Source organism: Pleurodeles waltl, chromosome 12 (genome assembly GCF_031143425.1).
Source record: "Pleurodeles waltl isolate 20211129_DDA chromosome 12, aPleWal1.hap1.20221129, whole genome shotgun sequence".
Taxonomy (NCBI): Eukaryota; Metazoa; Chordata; class Amphibia; order Caudata; family Salamandridae; genus Pleurodeles; species Pleurodeles waltl.
In genome coordinates this window covers 297,166,440-297,188,740 of record NC_090451.1, presented here as the reverse complement: position 1 = coordinate 297,188,740, position 22,301 = coordinate 297,166,440, and positions in this window count along the sequence as shown.

Genomic DNA, 22,301 nt, shown 5'->3' with positions numbered 1-22,301 from the left:
AACAGAATGTGCCACATGAGCTCCTTCTGCTCAGTTTGGAAAGGTTGATTTAGGAGAAGCAGAAGAAATATATGAACATTAGAGCATCCACCCTCTACATTCCAGAGAAATAATAGATGATACTTTAGAATCATACAAAATGAAGCAAGCAAAAGAAGAACCCGTAAGTGTGTGGGAAAAATGTTTAGAAGCATGACACAATGTTTTCCGATGCTGTTTCCTACAAGACAAGGTGGTCATTATGTTGACCGTCCTCTACAGATTCCTGCAAAAGAATATAGATGTAATAGATAATCTAGGTCCTCGCACCTTGTGTTTTACTTTGAGTTGAGCAGTGTATGCTAGGGGTGATCTTCTTGACTTCCTCAGGCAAGCTAATGCAAACGTTTCAGGGACCCAATTTAAGTCTGCAGGAGAATTGTGTTCCATTGATCCTACCAAGTTTATAGATACTTAAAGCACAGATTTGAAACTATGATTCATTTTATCTGCAATAAAAATAATCCACCACCAGGTGAGGTTGTAGACTTCTTCTGGAGAAAAAAATACCAAGTTAGAAGAGCATCACATATACATATGTAATTATGGGTGAAAGATGCACTGAAGTTTGGTCAAGATGCTTATGATTCAGTGAGTCATTATGACCCTGGCGGACGGCGTTAATATGGTGGAAAGTACTGCCAACAGGCTAGTGGCACTTTTCTCTTATTAAGACATTGGCGGTTTGGCTCCATCCAAACTGCCAATGTACCACACCGTCCACCATGGCGGTAATGGCCGCCGTGCTGGAGACTTCGGTCTCCAGCCCGGAGGCTGACACTAGCCTGCCTGCTGGATTATGACACCGATTACCGCCATGGTTTTTGTAGCTTCCTTACCGCTACAAAACCATGGCAGTAGGCACTATCATTGACAGGGAATCCATTCCCTGTCACTGATAGGGGTCTTGCCTGCCCCTCCCCAGGTTTTCCCCCACCCCCCACCCTCCCTGGAACCCCCCCTTCATTCACTCACCTTCATGCACACATGCATTCACACACTCATACCCACATTCATCCACTCATGCAGACATCCATTCACACACACATCTACACACACTTACATACATACAAGCACACACGCATTCACACAACACATGTGTACTCACACATCCATACATGCACAGACACACAACAGGCAACACACCCCAGCATTCACACATGCACAGACATACACACACACAACACCCCCCACCTCCTTCCCCTGTCGGAGCACCCGGCTTAGCTTTTGACGGGACGGGGCACTGCTGCCAGCAGCAGTGTCTGCCAGCAGAACACCGCCAGGCCGTGTCATGATATGGTCTGTGGCGGTCTACTGCCATGGTGCTGCTGCTAGCAGCAGCGCCACCTTACCGCCATCCACCGACATGGCCACAGCCGGATTTCCCTAATTCTTCTGGTGGAAATCCAGCTGTGGTCATAATACGACTGACGGCTGGTAGCCGCGGTGACGGTCTTTTGGAGGCTGTCGCCGCAGCAGTAGGCAGTATATACCGCCAATGTTATAATGAGGGCCTCAGTGTTGTTATTCACTGAACAATAGTTAACTTGTGTCATTCTAGAAGAGTCTCAGAACAGAACTCGTAGGCAACGAGTCTTGCAATTCCAATCCCATAAATGGGGCAGATATTGTCAATGGAGATACAGAGTAAAAGGGAAATACTATACTAAGGCCCTCATTATGAACACGGCGGTCTGGACTGCCATGCCGGCGGTAGCGGTCATTACTGCCAACGTCATGGCGGTCCAGATTGCCATATTCTGAACATAGTAAGTTCACTACCACCCACCACCAGGCCAGAGTCCACCGCCGGGCCGACTGTGAGCACATTCGACCCGGCGGTGGAGGCAGGACAGGTGGTAGGATCATGATCTCATTTCACCAGGGATTCCCTGGCGAGTTACCCCACCAAGTAATCCCCGGCAGAAATCATACTGGTGACAGGAATAATCATTCCTGTCACCTGTATGTGGCATGCCTGGCCCCTCCCCTTCCCACAATCCCATTCCCACCCCCCAAACCCCTAGAGCAGACCCCAAAGCCCGAAAACTGACACCCAACGCTCCACCCCCAAAACCCCATGCAGGTCCCCCCACCCCGATCCTCTGATCCCCTACCCCTACATACAGGTCCCCCCAAACCCCAACCCCCCACATCCACATTCACCCATTCACGTACATGCACACATGCAGACATGCACTCAGACACACATCCCCCCACATACACTCACGCACACCCCCATGCACTCAGACACTCAAGCACCCCCCCTTTTCAGACAGCACTTACCTTTTCTGTCGTGCTGCTCCGGGAGGGAACGGGCTCCCTGGATGCTGCTCCCCCACCATTGCCACCTCTCCATACACCGCCACACCTATAACTGCTTCATTATAGGCGTGGCGGTGTATGGAGTGATGTAGCAGTGAGGGTGGAGCAGCATCCACCCCCTCCACTGACCGTCAGCATGGTGCATGGCGGGCCTCACTGCCATCAATGGCAGTGAGCCACCATGCGTCATTATTTGGTGGTATGCCGGCTGCCAACGCTAGTGGTCTTTTATTGACCGCCGGCACTGTTAGCAGCGGGGCATTCCACCAAGAACGTAATGAGGGCCTATGTGTTGTTTTGGACTCCATGGGCCTGTAATCTCAAAATGAAAAGTAAATTGATGTAGGTCTGCAGTAAGACAGAGTGTTACTGGGAAATCTCCCAAAATACATATAACTTGAAAAGAAGTGAGGCTTCAAAACGTATCAATGTTTACAATCCAGTAATCCTGTCTATGTGGAAGGCTAACATAGATATTCCGTTTGTAGCAGACAATTCTATTGCTGTAGCTCAATACCTGGCTTCATATATAACAATGTCAGAAAAGACAGAGATGAAAGATGTGTGGGAAGAGATAGCAGAAGAGAAGGGAAAGTGGATCCTATGAAAGTTGTGAGAGACTTAGGGCCTGAGTTAGAGTTTTGGAGAGGGGTTACTCGATCAACAAGATGGATATCCTGTCCGCCATATTATGTGCCCCATAGAATATAGTGAGATCATAATGCGACAGATGGGATATCTGTCACGCTTGTGACAGATTAACCCCATGCTCCAAACTTTAAATCATGCCCTTAGTTCTTCCAGCTTATGTGGGAAATCCAAAGCAATAATTTTGGCTAGTTCATGGCATCAACATGAAAATGTGTGTTGATACCCTTTCCTGAAATTCAGTGTCCTGCTCAGTTTGACTGAGAAACTACTGAGCCTCTTAAAACAAACATGATGGACACTTGTTATCCTAACCAAAGTGTCCATCTAGAAAACATTTATTTGTTTGGAGTACTGCAGTACTATACATACAGAAATGATGTAGATGGGAGCATTAAACAAGGAAAGTTTGCAGTTACTGGCTGTAACGGAGGTTTAGTGAGACATGACAAACCAAGTTTTATTAACCATTGTAAACTGAGCTGTCAAAAAGCACAGAAAAGAAAATTATTTTACCTGGCTGACTTCTCTACGAGGAAGGAAGGAGGGGAGAGGACCAGGGTTGTCCCAACAACAGGGAAGTAGCTTCAGGGGTTGTGTGGGGTAGTACATCCCCCTAATAAATACATCTTGCGATAAGTAGTTGGGTACAGGGGCTTTTGGTGTGGTGCCTATCGGGTTTCACCATGAATTTTACACACACAAACAAACATGCACACACATTCTCTCCCTCACTCTGTTTGGAAATTCTTCAAAAATTCTTTTTTTTTTTAAATAATAATGTGCTTTCTCTCACTTAGTGCCTCTACCAATCTCCATTCATCTCCCTTTCTGCTGCCCCTAAGACCCTCTTGTGCGCCAGCTTGTCACATAATGTATTTCAACATTATGCACCAGCGTGATTGTTGGTAAATCTGAAGCTCACCCCACCCAATCTTACTGACCAACCTATGCCCCTGCCCAGCAATCAGTGCAAGAAGGGGAAAGGAGGGACAGGAGTAGCAGGTGGGGATTGGAGGGAAGAGGAGAGGGCGTTGACACTTCAGGAAAGGGCAAAAGGGGTCAGGCATGAGAAGGGCTTGAGAGGGAAGGAGTGTGTGGGCGAGGGTCATGAGGGTACAAATACTCTTTGTACCCCTTCCACGTGTGACAATAATTGACAAGAAATACTGGTCCCAATGCTGCAGAAGCTTAGGGAGTTTAACTCCTGTAAACATCTGCAGCAATGGGCCAATATTTCATATGAATTATTGTCACGGCACGCATGACAATAATCTATATGAAATACTGACCCCAATCTGCTGATGCTTACAAGGATTTGCACAAATAAAAAAACATACACTTTGGTGGCCCTGGGCCGTGGCGTCACAATAATGATTATTGTTACGCCGCGTCCCAGGGCCACAAAAAGTGTTTTTTTATATCCATAGAATGCTTATCATTTATCTATCAGATAAGCAATACGCTTTCCATGGATATCAAAAAAACAACCTCCAGTGTGCCATCCACTAGCAGACCTGCAGACCAAGGAGGATTGCCATGTCATCCAGATCTACCACCTGGATAAGCAGACAATCACGGATCTGTGTCGTCAGTGGGGCCAGATCTGATGCCTGCCATTCGTCATCCAAATAACATATCACCCATTGTTCAAGTCATGTCAGTACGGAATTTCCAAGTTACAGGGTCCTTTTAGAATACTGTGGCCCTAACTGCAGGCATGTCCCAGCCTATGTTTAGTCTGGTCTTGAAGGATATACTCTCTGCATTGTTAAAACACCTGGACAGCTACATCATATTTCCACAACGTGAGGATTTGGCCCATGTGAAGGCAGATTTTTATGCTTTGGCACACATCCCACATGTGATGGGAGCCATTGATGGTACCCATGTAGCATTGGTTCCTCCAAATGGCAATGAACAGGTGTATTGGAACAGGAAGAACTTCCACTCCATAAATGTGCAAGTTGTCAGTTTAGCATACTCTGCATTTCCCAAGCATGTGCAAAATACTCTGGTTCAGTTCATGAAGACTTCATAATGTGGAACAGCACTATCCCAGTGCAGCGGACACAACAGTACACAGAGAGGGCCTGGCTGGTTGGTAAGTGATATTTGTGAAGTGTGTCAGTATCTTATGTCTGCTGCCAAATGTAAGGATGTCAAAGATTTATGTTTGCCACATGAAACGATTCCTTACAGGGAATTCTGGCTACCAAAACCGTCCCTGGTTGTTGACCCCAGTGAGGTACCCAAACACGCCAGGGGAAGTTTACTGCAATGAGGCCCTTGGAAGGACAAAGCGTGTTGTGGAGCGGACTTTTGGCTCCCAAAGGCTAGATTTTGTTGCATTGATAAGTCTTTTGGAGCCCTCCTCTACTCACCTGCCAAAGTGTGTCAAATCATTGTTGCCTGCTGCATGCTCCACAACCTTGGCCTGAGACATCAGATCCCATATATACCATATGAGGGGGAGCCAGTGACTGTGTTGAGGATGAAGGTGGAGATAGCTAGGCAGATCTCATAAATCTGTACATCAACTGACTGTAGGTATGTGTTGTTCTGTTACATATGTGACTCAGTAGGTTATTGGGGGGCTTAGGGATATTTGAGAAGGCTCTTTGTATGACCATCAGACAGCTCATTAGTTGCTTAGCAGTATATAGCTCAGGTGTGCATGAACAATTGTACTTGGAGTTGTGATTATCGTGATGACCAACTTTGCTAATGTTTGTCACACTGCACAATCAGTGTTACTATTGTATTTGGGACATGTCTTTATAGGTCTCCATTAACATTACCTGCTTATGCCTTTTGCATCACATTTATACTTTTCAGATTTATTCACAAGGCCATCCTCTTTTGGTCAATTCAGAATTGTGTCAGACAGGTGGGATTTGCAGGTCTGACATGTGAAGTGAACATGGATAGTTATAGGTATTGTATGGTATCATATTGGTGGTGTATGTGTTCCATGCCCAGACTGTCAGGGCAGTGGGATGGAAGTGTACTGTTCCACACATTCGACCTGTGTGCCATGTTTTCTGGGTCCTAAGGTGTCAAATGTGTGATCTTGTATAACTGACATCTCATCCTGAGCAATCCATAAACTATGCCTTCTCATTGGTTTGATGATGATGCTATCTAACTTGTATATTGCTGTCACTGTGTTATTTCATTGTAGGCCACTGTGCATGTGTGTCAAGACTGACATAGGTGAGTAGCATGCCTACAGATACCTGACCATGGTAGGTGGAAGGTTCAATGACTGGGGGGGGCAGTTGTACTGACCTATGTCTGTATCATGGGGTATGGTCATTAGCTTGTTATGGTATGGGGATAAGATAAGGCTCTAGCTGATGACTAATAGAACCAATCTGTTTCCCTATTTATATAGAGAAAGATTAACATGTCCCTAACTTCATTAATCTGTGGGGTTCTTGTTATGCACACCTATGCTGGAGCATTTAATTTGGAAGCTGTTGTGCACTTTGTGATATTTGGCATGTTGTCAACCCATGTGCAGGAAAGTGCAATAAATGATATTAGGATTGTGTCCATTTGTATAATTGTACATATATCTGAACCAGATTGAACAGTACATGTGAGATGGGATTTAACAGATTTGGTACATATGTGATTATCATGGATAAGCAACAAACTGCACAGTAACTGTTCAAAATAGCTGAAAATGACTCTTAAACATGATATGTGGTTTAGTTGTGTTTGTTCCCAAGTGCACATGGATAATTAAGGAATGGGATCAAATCATTTAGTGCAAAAAGTGAAGGGTTCAGTCATAGTGGATGTAATCATCAGGATAGCTGCTACAACATTTGGAGTCTCAAGTCCAGTGTCCGTGTGCCTTTGGAAAATGGAGAGTGGTTGTAATACAGTCAACAGGGTGTATCTGTGACACACAATGGGAACCAATGAGTAGAGGATCACAGCAGTGGTTGAAGTCTTGGCTTCTGCTCGTCCTGGATGTTTTGGTAGATGTCCACGTTTGCGGGGGAGCTCTTCAGCTGCAGAGGCTGGGGTGTCTGAGGCATGTCCTTCCCCTTGCAGAGCCTCCATTCCACTGGCTGCCACAGATGTAGAAGGGGCTGATGTTACATGGCCAATGGAAGGGATATGCTGTTGAGGACATAACCTACTCAGGGTGGTATTAATGTATCTCAGTGTCCCTGTTGGGGAGGTCATGTTGGCATTGTGGGCCTCCCACTTTTGAATGACTTCCTGGTGGTTGTCCCTCTGCAGCTGCTTAATCACCCCCATCGTGGGAAGTACCTGGATCAATCTGCTAGCCTACACCATCCCTCTCATGCACCCTATCCCCATGTCCCTGAGTCCTTGACATAGTTTGCCCACTCCCACTGGTTCCAGGTCCTTCATTGTCAGGGATTTCTAGTGGTGACTCCTGTACCTATACAGAGGGGGCACATGATGGTATTAACAGTCCCTGGAACAGAGGATTGGGGGCGAATGGTTGCTTGGGATGTAGATTCAACAGGGCTGAGAGTGGTCAATGTAGGCAGGGTGAGGCTGACAGTTGTAGACTGACCAGGTGTCCCAGAAGGGCCGGAGTTGTCCTCAATGTCCTCACATTCAGGGATGTTCTCCTCACTGAGGGCTTCATCCAGGGGGGAAGTGGCTGTATCAGATGTCCTGTCCCTGGTCACAATGGGTAGGTGACCTGTTGAAGAAGTGGAACAGACAAATGCTACATGTGTACCATCAATGGCACCAATGATGTTGGGGATATGTCCCAGGGCATAGAAGTCAGCTTTCACTGTTGCCAAATCCTCCAGCCTGGGGAATACGATGTAGGTGCGCATGTGTTTCATCAGGGCAGACCACACTCTGGTCAACACGTTGGAGAACATAGGCTGTGACATCCCTGATGCCATGGCCACTGTCACTTGGAAGGACCCACTTTCCAGGAAATGGAGCACTGACAGGACCTGCACCAGAAGGGGGATACCGGTGGGGTGGCGGATAGCTGAAATCAGGTCTGGCTCCAATTGGGCACACAGTTCTTGGATTGTGGCCCTATCAAGTCTGTAGTTAGGAGAATGTGTCTTTCCTCCATTGTCGGCAGGTCCACCAGAGGTCTGGATACTGGAGAATGTCTCCATCTCATATTCATCCTCAGCGGTTGAAGTCTAGGGAGGAAAACGGTGAGCAGAGGGTCATATTCACAAATCTATTGAAATAATGATGCATCTTTTCCTTTACAGATCCAGTATGTGGATCCGAGAGTCAGCTGATGTGCCAATGTCTGCTGTGATGCAGTTAGGTGCATTGGCCTCTGCACCCCTGAAATGGCGGCTGCCTAACCAGTGAGGAGGGACAAGTGGAAATGAGGTAATTACGCTGGCATTGTGCTCCGTAGCGGTCGGTGGTTGACGCCCGCCGCGCAACTTCACATTGGTTAACATTAGGCCCTATGGGTTCCAGGAGCCAATGGAGATGTATGCCGGCGGTGACGGTACGCCGTGGACTTGACCGCCATTTTCTATCTATTCACTCACTTGCTAACTGACCTTCAACAGGAGAGGACCTACACTGCAAATGCTGCTGTGATCTGTGTTTGGAAGCGACAATTGCTCATGTATCTGGGAAAAGGGCCCCTGCCTTCACTTCGGAGGAGTTGGAGAGACTGGTGGATGGGGTCCTTTCCCAGTACACTTTACTCTATGGTCCTCCAGACAAACAGGTGAGAATACTGTGAACATGATGCATGGGCCATGAATGTATGTAGTGCTGTGTGTGTAAGCCCCATGTAGGGGGGGGCTGAGGTGTCCTGGGCAGAGTGCTGCATGTATGGTGGCCAATGTATGTGCGTAAGGGGATGGGAGGGATATGGTGGGCCATGAGTATGACAGTCGGGACGGTATGACTAATCCCTTTTCTGCTGTATTTTTCCTGCATGTCAGTGCCCATCAGAAAAAGGATATTTGGCATGCCATCACCAAGGAGGTGCGGACCCTGGGGGTCTTTGACAGCCGGAGCACCCACTGCCGCAAACAGTGGGAAGATCGGCGCCGATGGGCAAGGAAGACAGTGGAGGCCCAGCTGGGGCTGGCCTCCCAACGAGGAAAGGGTGCCTGTCATTCCCTGACCCCCCTGATGTTCCGCATCCTGGCAGTGGCCTATCCGGAGTTGCATGGGCACTTGAGGGCATCACAGCAGTGACAAGGGGGTGAGTACAGATTCAGAATCATGACTTTGCACGCATTAAGGTTTTACCTGGGTGGGGATGTGGACTGTGGGTGCCCCTAGGCCAGGGTGAACATGGCAGGGTAGGTCTCTTGTTGGGCAGGCTCTGAAGCACTCCAACCCCAATGGTTTTAGTGGGCATCTACTTCTGGTCAGGGCCCTGTTTGTTTCAGGTGTGCAGCTGATGGTGTTATGCTATGTACCCCATGGGCTTGTGACTATCTTTGTAACTGGTAGTGCATGGCCTAGTGCATAGGGCTGCTCCCGGTGTGTTATGTACGCCAATGGTAGTGTTGTTGCTGGCATTGACCAAGTCTATCCTCTGTCTCTCCCCCCTTTTTGTTTTGTCACCCTGTCCTTGTGTGCATTAGCATAATCTGGCGGAGGAGCAGAGGCACCGGCAACGGAGGGAGCTGCATCCCACATGGGCCTGGAGGCCAAATCCACCGATGGTGAGGGCACTAGTGGGACAGAGGGCAAGGGGAGCACCACAACGGAGACAGGAGGGGACACTACAGACAGCGACTCCTCCTCTGATGGAAGCTTCCTGGTAGTGGCGGGCACCTCTGTGCCCACTCCAACAACAGGTACAGCTGCCACCCCACCTATCAGCTCCACTCTCCCAGCAGCCCCTCAGCGTGTTTCCCGTGCCCGCTCACCCAGGAGGGTGGGCATCTCCTTCGCCCCAGGCACCTCAGGCCCTGCCCCAGTCAGCCCTGCTGCCCTCAGTGAGGAGGCTATTGACCTCCTGAGATCCTTCACTGTTGGGCAGTCAACCATTCTGAATGCCATCCAGGGTGTCGAGAGGCATTTGCAACAAAAAATGCATACCTGAAGGGCATTCACTCTGGCGTGGCCGCCCAACAGAGAGCATTTCAGGTTCTGGCCTCCGCACTGAAGGCAGCCATTATCCCTGTCTCCAGCCTCCCCCCTCCACCTTCCTCTACCCAGTCCGAATCCCCCCAACCCCAGCCTATCCCAAGCTCACCTTCAGACCAGCATTCACCTAAATCAACACACAGAAGTGGCTCAGGCAAACACAAGCACCACACTTCATCTCACAGGCACTCACACAAGCACCATCCCCATTCAGACACACCAACATCCTCTGCCTCCATTGTGTCCCCCTCCTCCTCCTCGTCCACCTCCCTCCCAGTAGCGTCTCCACTCACACCTGCATGCACTACATCTTCATTACTTCCTCCATCATCAGCACACTCATCACTACACACCCCTCACTGGCAGTCACCACCCCCACATCCATGCACACGTCCCCTGTGTCCTCTCCCACTGTGTCTGTGACCCCTCCTCCCAATGTACACAAACGCAAGCACACACCCACCCAACAGCCATCCACCTCACAACAGCATCCAGCTCATGCACCTGCACCCAAACACAGCAGACTGACACCTCCTACAAGCACTCCCTCTTCCTCCACTCCCAAACTTTCACCCTCTTCCCGCCCCAATGTCCCTAAGAAGCTTTTCCTAGCCAACATTGACCTCTTCCCTACCCCGCCCCCCGTCCTTCACCTCGGGCCAGGGTGGCCAGAACCCAGCCCAGCACCTCAGCCACCACGCCCGCGTCCGCTGTGGTTTTTACAGCTGTCAGAGGCTCTAATGGGGCACCCGTCAGCCCAGCCAGTGTGCCACCAACCCCTGCCAAGGCCAAGAATATTCCGCCACCTGGCAAGGTCAAGAAGGGGACAAAATCCAGCAAGGAGAAGGAGTTACAACCACAGAACAAGGCCACGTCAAAGACTCCAGCTACCAGACCCAAGGTGACACCACCATCTGCCAAGGGCAGGAGGGGGCACAAAACACCAGCCAAGGCACTTCAGGCGTCCGAGCCTGCAGGTGAAGACCTGGTGGCTGCCAACACAACCGCCAGCACCGCCACCTGTACCGCGGCCAGCACCGCCACCCGCACCGCCGCAAGCACTGCCACCTTCCCCGCCACCTGCACCACCGCAAGCACCACTACTGTCAGCAGCAGTAGCCCCAGTGGGCAGCCGTCCAAGGCTGCAGGAGAAGGGCTGGAGCCTCCCCCCACCACTGGCAGCACCTGCACCGCGGCCAGCACCGCCCCCTGCACTGCCGCAAGCCCCACTGCAAGCAATGCCACCTGCACTGCTAACAGTAGTACCACTGCCAGCAGCAGCATTCCCAGTGGGCTGCCGTCCAAGGCTGCAGGAGTAGGCCTGGAGCCTCCCCCCACCACTGGCAGCACCCCCACCAGCCCCGGCACTACCACCACTGTGCAGCCGTAGCCACCGGCAGATGGACTGTAGCCCTGCCTGAATGGACTATCATGAGTCCTGGCCACTGCAAATCTTGTGGCTCTGACACCAAGGTGAGGGAATGTGACCTGGCACCCCCCAAGTGCTGCATCACTGGGCACAAAGCCCCCTCCAGAACCAGTGGAAGAAGGCATCCACTCACCCTATCCTTGGCAGGATGAAGCACACAGGGCACAAGGCCCCCTCCAGAACCAGTGGATTAAGGCATCCACTCACCCTAACCTTGGCAGGATGAAGCACACTGGGCACAAGGCCCCCTCCAGAACCAGTGGATTAAGGCATCCCACTCACCCTATCCTTGGCAGGATGAAGCACACTGGGCACAAAGCCCCCTCCAGAACCAGTGGAAGAAGTCACCCACTTGAGAGACTGTGGCCTTACACTCCGCAGGAGCAAGCAGTGGGCAAACCACCCACTTGAGAGACTGTGGCCTTGCACTCCCCAGGACCAAGCAGTGGGCAAACCACCCACTTGAGAGACTGTGGCTTTGCACTCCGCAGGAGCAAGCAGTGGGCAAACCACCCACTTAAGAGACTGTGGCCTTGCACTCCCCAGGACGAAGCAGTGGGCAAACCACCCACTTGAGAGACTGTGGGTTTGCACTCCTCAGGACCAAGCAGTGGGCATGGAGCACCCTCCAGGAGCAGTGGCGTAGTACCATCTTCCAGCTGAGGTGCCCCCCCTTCCCCGTCCCCCTGAGCTGCCTGTGTGTATTCGACCTGATGCCCCTGCAGTGTTCTCTCCATTTTCAGGCAGGACTCAAGTGTGGGCTTGGCCTATGTGTTATGGCCCAATGGGCCACAGACTATTTTTGTGTGGACATGTCCCTCATTTTGTATATATTGTATATATTGTACATACTGTTTATTTATTTATGAATGTACTTCTCTAAATTTCTAATATTACACTAATTTGACTCCATTCCTTTTGTCCTTGCGTTATTTCAGAGGGTTACAGGGTGTATATGTAATGTTGTTGCATGTGTTCGTGTGTATGGTTTTGGGGGTGAGGGTGAAGGTGGGGCGTGTTGTGTGTGTGTGTCACTCTCTTTTTCCTCTCCCCTCCCCTGTGTGCTAGGTGCAGTACTCACTGTGGTCGTCGTCGCCGGCGTTGCTACTCCTGGTATATGAGCAGACACACCAGCATGGGAAGGATGTGTAGCTCGGTCTCCATGGCATCCTGGTTCTTCCTTGAGTGTCGAGAGGTGAGTGGTTTCCCTTCAGAACACTGTTTCAGTCGTGCTTGCTTTTGATGGCCTTGGTACCGCCCCGGAAAAGGTGGCGGATAGGCCTCTTGCAATACAGAGGGCGGAACGTTGTCTTCCGCCTGACTGTTGGCAGTTACCGCCGCAGTGTTTGTTGCTACCGCCATGGTGGTCGGAGTGTTAAAGTGGCTGTCTGTGTTGGCAGTTTCCGCCGGGGTCATGATTCCATTTTTTTTACAGCTGGCCTGTTGGTGGTATTACCGCTGCTTTACCACCGACTGCCAGGGTTGTAATGAGGGCCAAAGTGTCTTAAGTCTTTGAAAAGCAAGCAAAGTCTCTTTAAAGCACAAAGTACCTGGTTCACCTGAAAAATCTCTGCAAAGAACCGCTGAGGAGGAGATGCGTGGAAACAAAGGGGTGTGTTGATTTCTTGGGCCACACGGAGATGCGTTGCTTAGTTTTCACGCAGGAATGGCTGTGCGTTGATTTCCGGTGCTCGGTCGTGGATCCTCTTCAGGTTACGGGATTTTCAGACACCTTGGGGACGATGCGTGGATTTCCTGCGCTGGCAGGACAAAGTCGCAGGAGCTGCGTCAATCCGGTGGGTGTTGCAACGAATTTTTTACTGCACGGCAGGATCTGCGTTGATTCCTCCCTGAAAGTTGGACTACATTGTTCCGGCTAGGCTGTGCATCGATCCAGTGGGCCGTGCGTTAAATGTCCGGTCGCTACACTGGCGCTGCATCGATCTTCTCGTTGCGAAGTGGGCTGCGTCGTTCGGGTTCGGCTTGTGGTGAAATTTTCACCGCGGTGCAGGCTGTGCGTCGTTTCTGGCAGGCTGTGCATCGAATTTCGCTGCACAAGGAGTCCTTCTTGTAGAGATGAAGTCTTTTAGGTCCTGAGACTTCAAGGAACAGGAGGCAAGCTCTATCCAAGCCCTTGGAGAGCACTTCTTCTCCACAGCTAGAGAGCAGCAAGGCAGCAGGGCAACAGCAAGGCAGCAGTCCTTCACAGAAAGCAGACAGATGAGTCCTTTGGGCAGCCAGGCAGTTCTTCTTGGAAGGATGCAGGTTCTGGTTCAAGTTTCTTTTCCAGGAAGTGTCTGGATTTATATACCCAAATGTGCCTGTGAAGTGGGGGGAACTTCAAAGAGTGGCTTAGAAGTGCACCAGGTCCCCTTTTAGTTCAATCCTGCCTGCCATGGTCCCAGTAGGGGGTGTGGCAGTCCTTTGGGTGAGGGCAGGCCCTCCACCCTCCCAGCCCAGGGAGACCCATTCAAAATGCAGATGTATGCAAGTGAGGCTGAGTATCCTGTGTTTGGGGTGTGTCTGAGTGAATGCACAAGGAGCTGTCAACAAAACCCAGCCAGACTTGGATTTTAAGGCACAGAAAGATTTAACTGCAGAGAAATGCTCACTTTCTAAACGTGGCATTTCTAAAATAGTAATTTTAAATCCAACTTCACCAGTCAGCAGGATTTTGTATCAACATTCCGGCCATACTAAATGTGACCTTCCTACTCCTTTCAAAACAGCACAAAGTATGAGGGCAGCCCCAATGTTAGCCTATGAAGGGAGCAGGCGTCACAGCAGTGTAAAAACAAATTTAGGAGTTTTTACCTTACCAGGACATGTAAACTACACAGTTACATGTCCTGCCTTTTGCCTACACAGCACCCTGCCCTATGGGTTACCTAGGGCACACATCAGGGGTGACTTATATGTAGAAAAAGGGGAGTTTTAGGCTTTGTAAGTACTTTTAAATGCCAAGTCGAATTGTCAGTGTAACTGCACACACAGGCCTTGCAATGGCAGGCCTGAAACAAGGATAACGGGCCACTTAAGTGGGTGGCACAATCAGTGCTGCAGGCCCACTAGTAGCATTTAATCTACAGGCCTTGGGCACATAGAGTGCACTCTACTAGGGACTTATAAGTAAAGTAAATAGTCCAATTAGGTATGATCCAATGTTACCATGATTTAAAGGGAGAGAGCATATGCACTTTAGCACTGGTTAGCAGTGGGAGAGTGCGCAGAGTCCTAAAGCCAGCAAAAATGAGGTCAGAAAAAGGGGAGGAACGCAAAAAGTCTGGGAATGACCCTGGAGAAGGGCCATTTCCAACAGCTCTGAAATACACTTCTGTGAAGAGCCAGCAGCAGCACAGGGCATTGGTCCTCTCACCTCTGCTTGGCCTCTCTCACACAGACCGTACAGACTGATGTCTTCTCTATGAGGAAAGGAGAAGGGGAGAGGTCTGGAGTTGTCCCAACAACAGGGGCGTAGCTTCAGGGTGTGTGTGGGGTGTACACACCCCGACCAAATGTATCTTGTGATAAATAGTTGGGTACAGAGGCTTTTATTGGTGAGGTGGGTACAGGGGCTTTTAGTGGTGAGGTGTCTATCAGGTTTCACAATGAATTTGACACACACAAACAAAAACACACGCACATTCTCTCCCTCAATCTGTTTGGGAGTACTTAAAAAATGCTGTTTTTTCACAAAATAATGTGCTTTCTCTCACTTAGTGCCCCTACCAATCTGCATTCCTCTTCCTTTCGATTGCCCCAAAGCCCCTCTTGTGTGCCAGCTTGTGGTATATGTATTTCAACATTATGCACCAGCTTGATTGTTGAGAAATCTGAAGCTCACCACCCCGAGTCTCACTGACCAAGCTACGCCCCTGTTCAACAATCAGTGCAAGAAAGGAGAAGGAGGGACAGGTTTGGCAGGTGGGGTTGGAGGGAAGAGCCGAGGGCATTGGCACTTCAGGAAATGGCAAAAGGGGTCAGGCACGAGGAGAGCTTGGCAGGAAAGGAGTGGGTGAGTGAGGATTACGAGGGTATAAACACCCTTTGTACCCCTGGCAAGCATGACAATAATTCACAAGAAATAGTGTCCCAAATGCTGACGATGCTCAGAGGAGTTTATCTCCTGTAAGCATTGGCAGCAGTGGGGCCAGTATTTCTGTGAATTATTATCAAGGCATGCGTGACATTATTTCACATGAAATAATGGCTCCAATGCTGCTGATGCTTACAAGGATTCGTGCATAAAAAAAACCAAACCTTTTTTATGGCACTGGCATGCAGCGTCACAATAATAATTATTTTCACACTGTGTGCCAGGGCCACAAAAAGTGTTTCTTTTTTTATAGCCTTTGAACATGTATCATTTATCTATCAGATAAACAAGCGTTCCATGGATATTAAAAAAACAAACACTCTTTGTACCACTGGCATGCGGCATGACAATAGTCCACATAAAATACCGGCCACAATGTAGCCAATGCTTACAGAAGTGTATCTCACGTAAGCATCGGCAGCAGTGGAGCCAGTATTTCATACATATTATTGTCATGGCACGCATGACAATAATCCATATTAAATAACTGGCCCCAATGCTGCCGATGCTTAGAAGAGTTTATCTACTGTAAGCATCAGCAGCAGTGGGACCAGTATTTCATATGAATTACTATAATGGCATGAGTGACCATAATCCATATGAAATGCTGGCCCCAATGCTGCTGATGCTTATAAGTATTCGCACAGATCAAAAAACAAACACTGTTTATGGCTCTGGTACGCGGCGTCACAATAATGATTATTGTCACGCTGCATGCCAGGGCTACAAAAAGTTTTTTTTTTTAATATCCATAGAACACGTATCGTTTCTCTATCAGAGAAACAATACGTTTTCCATAGATATTAAAAAAACAAACACTCTTTTTACCCCTAGCACATGTCGTGAGAATAATTCATATGAAGTACTGGCCCCAATACTGCCGATGCTTACAGAAGTTTATCGCTTACAGGAGATATAAACGATTTGCGCATATGAAAAAACAAACACTTTTTGTGGACGTGGCATGCAGCACTGTGCCAGGGCCACAAAAAGTGTTTGTTTTTTTGGGAAGCACAGGGCTCTTACCTGCTTATCCGATCAGTGGCAAGCTAAACAGAGCAGGTGTGCAGGTCCTGGTAGCAGTTCAATACTGCTTGCACCACTTTCCTGCTCTGGCCACTCCACTCTGCCACACCTGCTACTCCGCACCAGCAATCTCACCCAAGATGAAAAGTGCGGTGCTAAGGTGTGAAAGGCAGGTGGTGCAGAGACGGAGATGACAGGAGTGATAACATCATGCTCTTCGGCCTGCTCTGCCCCAGTTAAGCTCAGTTAAGCTAATCTGAGCAGCTGGTTTGAGTGAGAAATCACCTAAAAAAAGAGCCTAAATGATAATGATGTTAATGGGCTACTAAATTCAGACACTACAGACGCAAGCTACTTAGGGGGTCTTGGCAAGCTACCTGTAGCTTGCGATCAACCAATTGGAGAGAGTGATATTGTGGAAAATTTAGGTGGGTTTAGTTGATTCTGTAGTTGTCATGCAAGGCTATTTTCATTTTGGTACACTGTTTTGGTTTTCTTAATAGTAGAACACTGCCTGCTTGGAGCTGTAGTGCTGTCAGTCCATGTAGTACCCCCTCCATACACAGACACTGTGCCCCCAGGTGAGTTTAGTTGACGTAGTATGCCAGAGAGAGGTATTTGAACAGTTGGACACAAGGTGGTGAGTGTATTTGCTGCTCAGACATCAGACTCTCCCAGGTATTCCTGTCAAGCCCTCAGGGTGCAGGATGTCCAAGACCTTTCCCTCCCATGAGGTAAATGTTGGGGGAGGGGAAGGGAGGCCACCGCCAGTCTTGTGGACTGCCAGCTGGTGCCTTGTGGCCATGGAACGTACCTTCCCCCTGAGGTCATTCTACCTCTTCCGATATTCTCCTTTATGCGTGGATTGCTGCCTACAGAATTTACAGTCAACTATATTTTGCCACATCCCCATTTTCCTGGCAATAGAGGTTTGTTGGACTTGTGCTCCAAATTGGTGTGGCTCTACCCTGATGATTTTGTCTACCATTACCCTCAACTCATCGTCTGTGAAGAGGGATGTTTTTGTGGGGACATGGTAGAGGTTGACAACATGATGAGGTAAAAAAAAATGGGTGTTGGGGTGTGGGTGCTATGTTTTGAGTGGGTGACGGGTGGTGTCTGATGTGTGGAAAAACAAAATGTGTGATATGTATGATGTGCAGGTTTGTGATGAGTGGTATTTGGAGTCCTTAGGGGTACTTAATCTATGGCTCCTAATTTCTGAGTGCAGCCTCTATCTTGCTGTGTATGGCATTTTCGATGCAAAGGATTGCGGGATGTGAAAGGGTGTGTGTAATAGTGCAGTTTATAGGTGTTTTGGGTGTGTGCATGTGTGTTAGGTGTATGGAATCCAAACTATCCAATGTGGTGTGGTGTATTGCTGTGTAGACCACAAACCACCGCAGTTCGCACCACCATTAGATTATCACCATGAGAGAATCACTAATGTGTTTTGTGGGTTGTAATTGGTTTGGACGATTTTTGACAAGCTGGCGGTGCTGGTAGTGGAACCGCCTCTTTCCCGCCCTCCAGAGTCCTGGTGGTGTCAGAATTTTGGCTTGGTTTTGTCAGGCGGTCCGAATCCTCGGGGTCTGCACAATGCTAGATATGGGCCCACCTCCAGGCAACACCAATTCAGAGACCGTAATGGCACTGAAGATTTGATGGGCCCAGCTGGGGGAAGGGAAACAGGACAGGAACAGCCCGGAGGGAGATCTGTAAAGGAAAAGGTTAGAACAAGAATAATCACAGTTGCATTGATGCAATTAGACAATATATACACATACCGGCTTAGCTTGAGACAGTCCTGGAAAATGGCATCACCAAAGCCTGGTAACCAAGAGATGACTAGGCGCAACCAGTTCTCAGAAACCTTGTAGCAAATAGCAGGAAAACTAGAAGCGCAACCAAGTTCAAGATCTAAAGACAAGTGCCAAGGATTCCAATAAGTCCACAGAATGTGGGTTGAGAAGTCTCTCAACGCCAGGGAGCATATGCCAGAAACCCCCACACACAAGAAACGCCTCACTCACACCGAAATATGTGACACACGAACTCAACTCCAAAGAGCATAGGCCAGAAGCTCCACTCACCCAATAATCACACCAATATGGATTAACACAAACATCATAGGAATGACATCGTAACGTTGAGGGAATTAACATTCTGATAAGCGTATGTCGTTCCTTAAAAGGAAGAATGCTTTGCACACAAGAAAGAAAAGCGACCGAAAGAAACAGTTGCTAAGCAACACTCTTCGATCGACAGAGAACAAAGCAACAAACTCCGAGGATGGAGTTCAAGCCGGTGGGAGACCCAGTTGGAAAAACCTCACCGCTGCGAGTCCGGCCACTCGCTGAGAGTCAGCAGTGAAGACTAGAGCCAAAACAGGAGCGCCTCGGAAACCTGCAATCAGCCAGAGGTTCTGAATACGAAGCGCCGGTTAAAAGGGTGTGGCAGGCTTTTATAGACCGGCCACACCCAAGATGGCCGCTGCCCAGAGAAACTGGGAAATGGAGTTCCTTGTCAGGTGGCAGGGATGTTTGTATAATGTGCATGGTGAGGGCATGGTATCCACCAGCATCCATGGCCACTGAGTACGTGGCTTTTGCCACAGAGGGGGCGCAATGCACAGCGTGTAGAGTGCTCAAGCAAGCAAAGTTGGGACGCAGATTGCGGCACAAGGGCTTCCGCAGCAAGGATGCGCCGATTGCGCCCGCGCGTTACCGGAGGCCTGACAGTTTAGGCTGTCCTGGTTGTGTAACTCATAATAGGGCAGCCTGTTTGACTGCCACCATGGTGGTCTTTTGGTGGCCCCCGCCGCGGCAGTCTTAGTGTCAAACCGCGAAACTCGTAATGAGGCACTAAGTATTAAAAAATAGTAAAAAAATTATGCATGTTAATACTTTTTAGTATATGCAGTAGATGTTTACTACACTAATACATTTTTTTATAAAATTGTATTTGATACAGTGTTATGGCTGTAAAAGTCTTTTTGTATTTAAACTATGCAGCCATTTGTATCTTATATAATGATAGAAAATATTGAGGTTACGTCTTTTTTAATGCTTTTTTGGGTAAGATGTTTGTTACTCATTTTATCTTATATGATGTCTAGTTTCTTTTTTTCACAGTAGAAGGAGGAATGCAATCAATGTGGAAGGGTCTCCTTGCTGCGGTTCATGTAAGACTTTTACAAACTTTGTTTAAACATATTGGGCTAGATAAATATATTGCTGTTGTAAGGGTTTATGGGTGTTCATTTTGTGTTTTGGGTGGCATTTGTACTGTTCTTCTATACTGTCATTTGCTTCCTTCAACATAGATACCAAGTGTTATCAAAGCCAATGTTTTTGAGACGTATTAAGCCCTTTTAAGGAAAGAGGAACTTGGGGAGTCTCCTCTGAATCATAGTACTGACTTTTCTTTATTTTTCATTTTTCCATTGAAGCATGTTTTTGGTTTAGCTTTTTTGAACAAATCTGTTTTTTGTATGTTTTTATGTATATTTTAAGATAAAGCCAGGAATGGGAATATCATTTCATTACAAAACTCTGTTTCATTTTATTTTGGACAATTGTAGTTCTAAGAAATAGGATTATGATTGTGAGTTGGCTGCTTCCCATCTAAAGAATAATTAGAACCCTTTTCAGGGGTGAGCCCTCAAAGTCAGTAAATTAACGTGAGCTCAACCCCTTAGTAGCTGGGGCTCAAACATAACTTAGGGCAATATGTAAAGTATTTAATGCAGTACCAAACAGTAACAAAGTCAAAAAACCAAGCAATACAAATCTCAACCCTAATTAAATAAATAAAGTACAATTTAATCAATAAAGTGACACCAAAACAACAGAAATCCAGTGAGGGGAAAAAGGGATATTTATTACTAATTTTTTAATTAAAAATAGTGCCAAAAAGCACAAAGCACCAATCTTACCTCCAGACCAATTATGAAGTGCCTTCCCTTCAATGTGACTATAGCGGTCTAGCCCCATATCTGTCCTGGCGGAAAGGGAGGGATATAAGGAAGAAATACACCTGTACCCAGCTTCACACATCCTGTGCTACCATAGAACCGATCATACACGTACTTCTGCTGCTTGTTCTGCTTGATGATGCCCAAAACCGACACTGTTGTGAACGCAACCAACAGTAAGCTAAACACTTACCCGGTTCCATCAACTCCACAGCACATAGATGGCCCGCCATGGACCTGGCAAGGGGTTTATAGTCCCTGGGCCGAACATACTTTGTGGGCCCCTGTTTGGAGTTGTTCTCAATGTATGACCCAATCACAGCTCCATGATGCCGTCTTTGGCCAGGTCACTGACACTGCACAGCCACACTCTACAAAAGTCAATATGTGTGCACATCTCATAATCAGGAATAGTGATGTGTGTATTAAATTGTGTCGCACAACAGCACTTCCTCATCACCATCACACCTATTAACCCGATAGGTGCGGGTCACGACCAGTGGCCGAAACCAGGGTGGGGTTTGAAAAATCCTCAATGCGTCGCACCGGAGGATTTTTTTTATTTAACCCCCCCTCAGGAGACACAGAGTCTAGTGGGGTCTTCTGGCCATGGATTGCAGCACGGCTGCGATCCAGGACCAGGAAACCATTTCAGGAAGGCCTTGTTTAAAAGGGGAGAATCAAATGAGGCCTTCCTGAACAGTGGGGGAGCTGTTTTCCCCCCTGGATCCTCAGCTGATCCTTTCTGACATCAGCGCGCAGTGAGGCGTGCTGACGTCACACTTGTTTTGCCCACCGGAGCAGGAAGCAGCAGGTAAGGCCGCTTCCTGCTCCAGTGGGGAAAACGGCCCCCCACTGTTCAGGAAGGCCTCGTTTGAAAGGGGAGATTCTCCCCTTTCAAACGAAGCCTTCCTGAAACGGTTTCCTGGTCCTGGATCGCAGTTATGCTGCAATCCAGGGCCAGAAGACCCCACTAGAGACCAGGGAATTCACTTGGCGGGGTGGTCAGCCCCCTCTGAAAATGGGCCGGCCCTGGGGGTATATATATATATTTTTTAAATTTTAGTTTACCCCTGGGGGAGGGGGGTGGGGCGATCGTGCCCTGCCCAGGGGTTGAAAAATAAAAACAAAATTGAAAAAAGATAAAATAAAAAAATGAAACTGACAGGGTGTCGCCTGTGAGCAGAGGCGACCCCCTGCACATATATATATATATATGTATGTATGTATATATATATATTTATATATATATATATATATATATATTTATATATATTTATATTTATATATATATATAGATAGATATGTATGTGTGTATATATATGTATACATATATATATATATATATGTATATATACATATCTATCTATTTATACATATATATATATATATATATATATATATATATATATATATTTATGGAGATCACTTTTTTCCAGGCGTGTGTGGTTTCCCTGTGTGCTGCGATCGGCCCCCAGGGAAACCACACCCACATAGAAAAGTGATCTCTTTACACACCAGTTCTCTTGCATCTTGCACGTTCAAAGCAATGCACATACTTCAACTGACGCGATTCAACTGTAGCTTTTAGAGCTTTTAGGCAGCAATAAAAAAGTAAAGTAACTCTTGTTATTATGTTTCTGCTAGAAAAGGGTCTGACT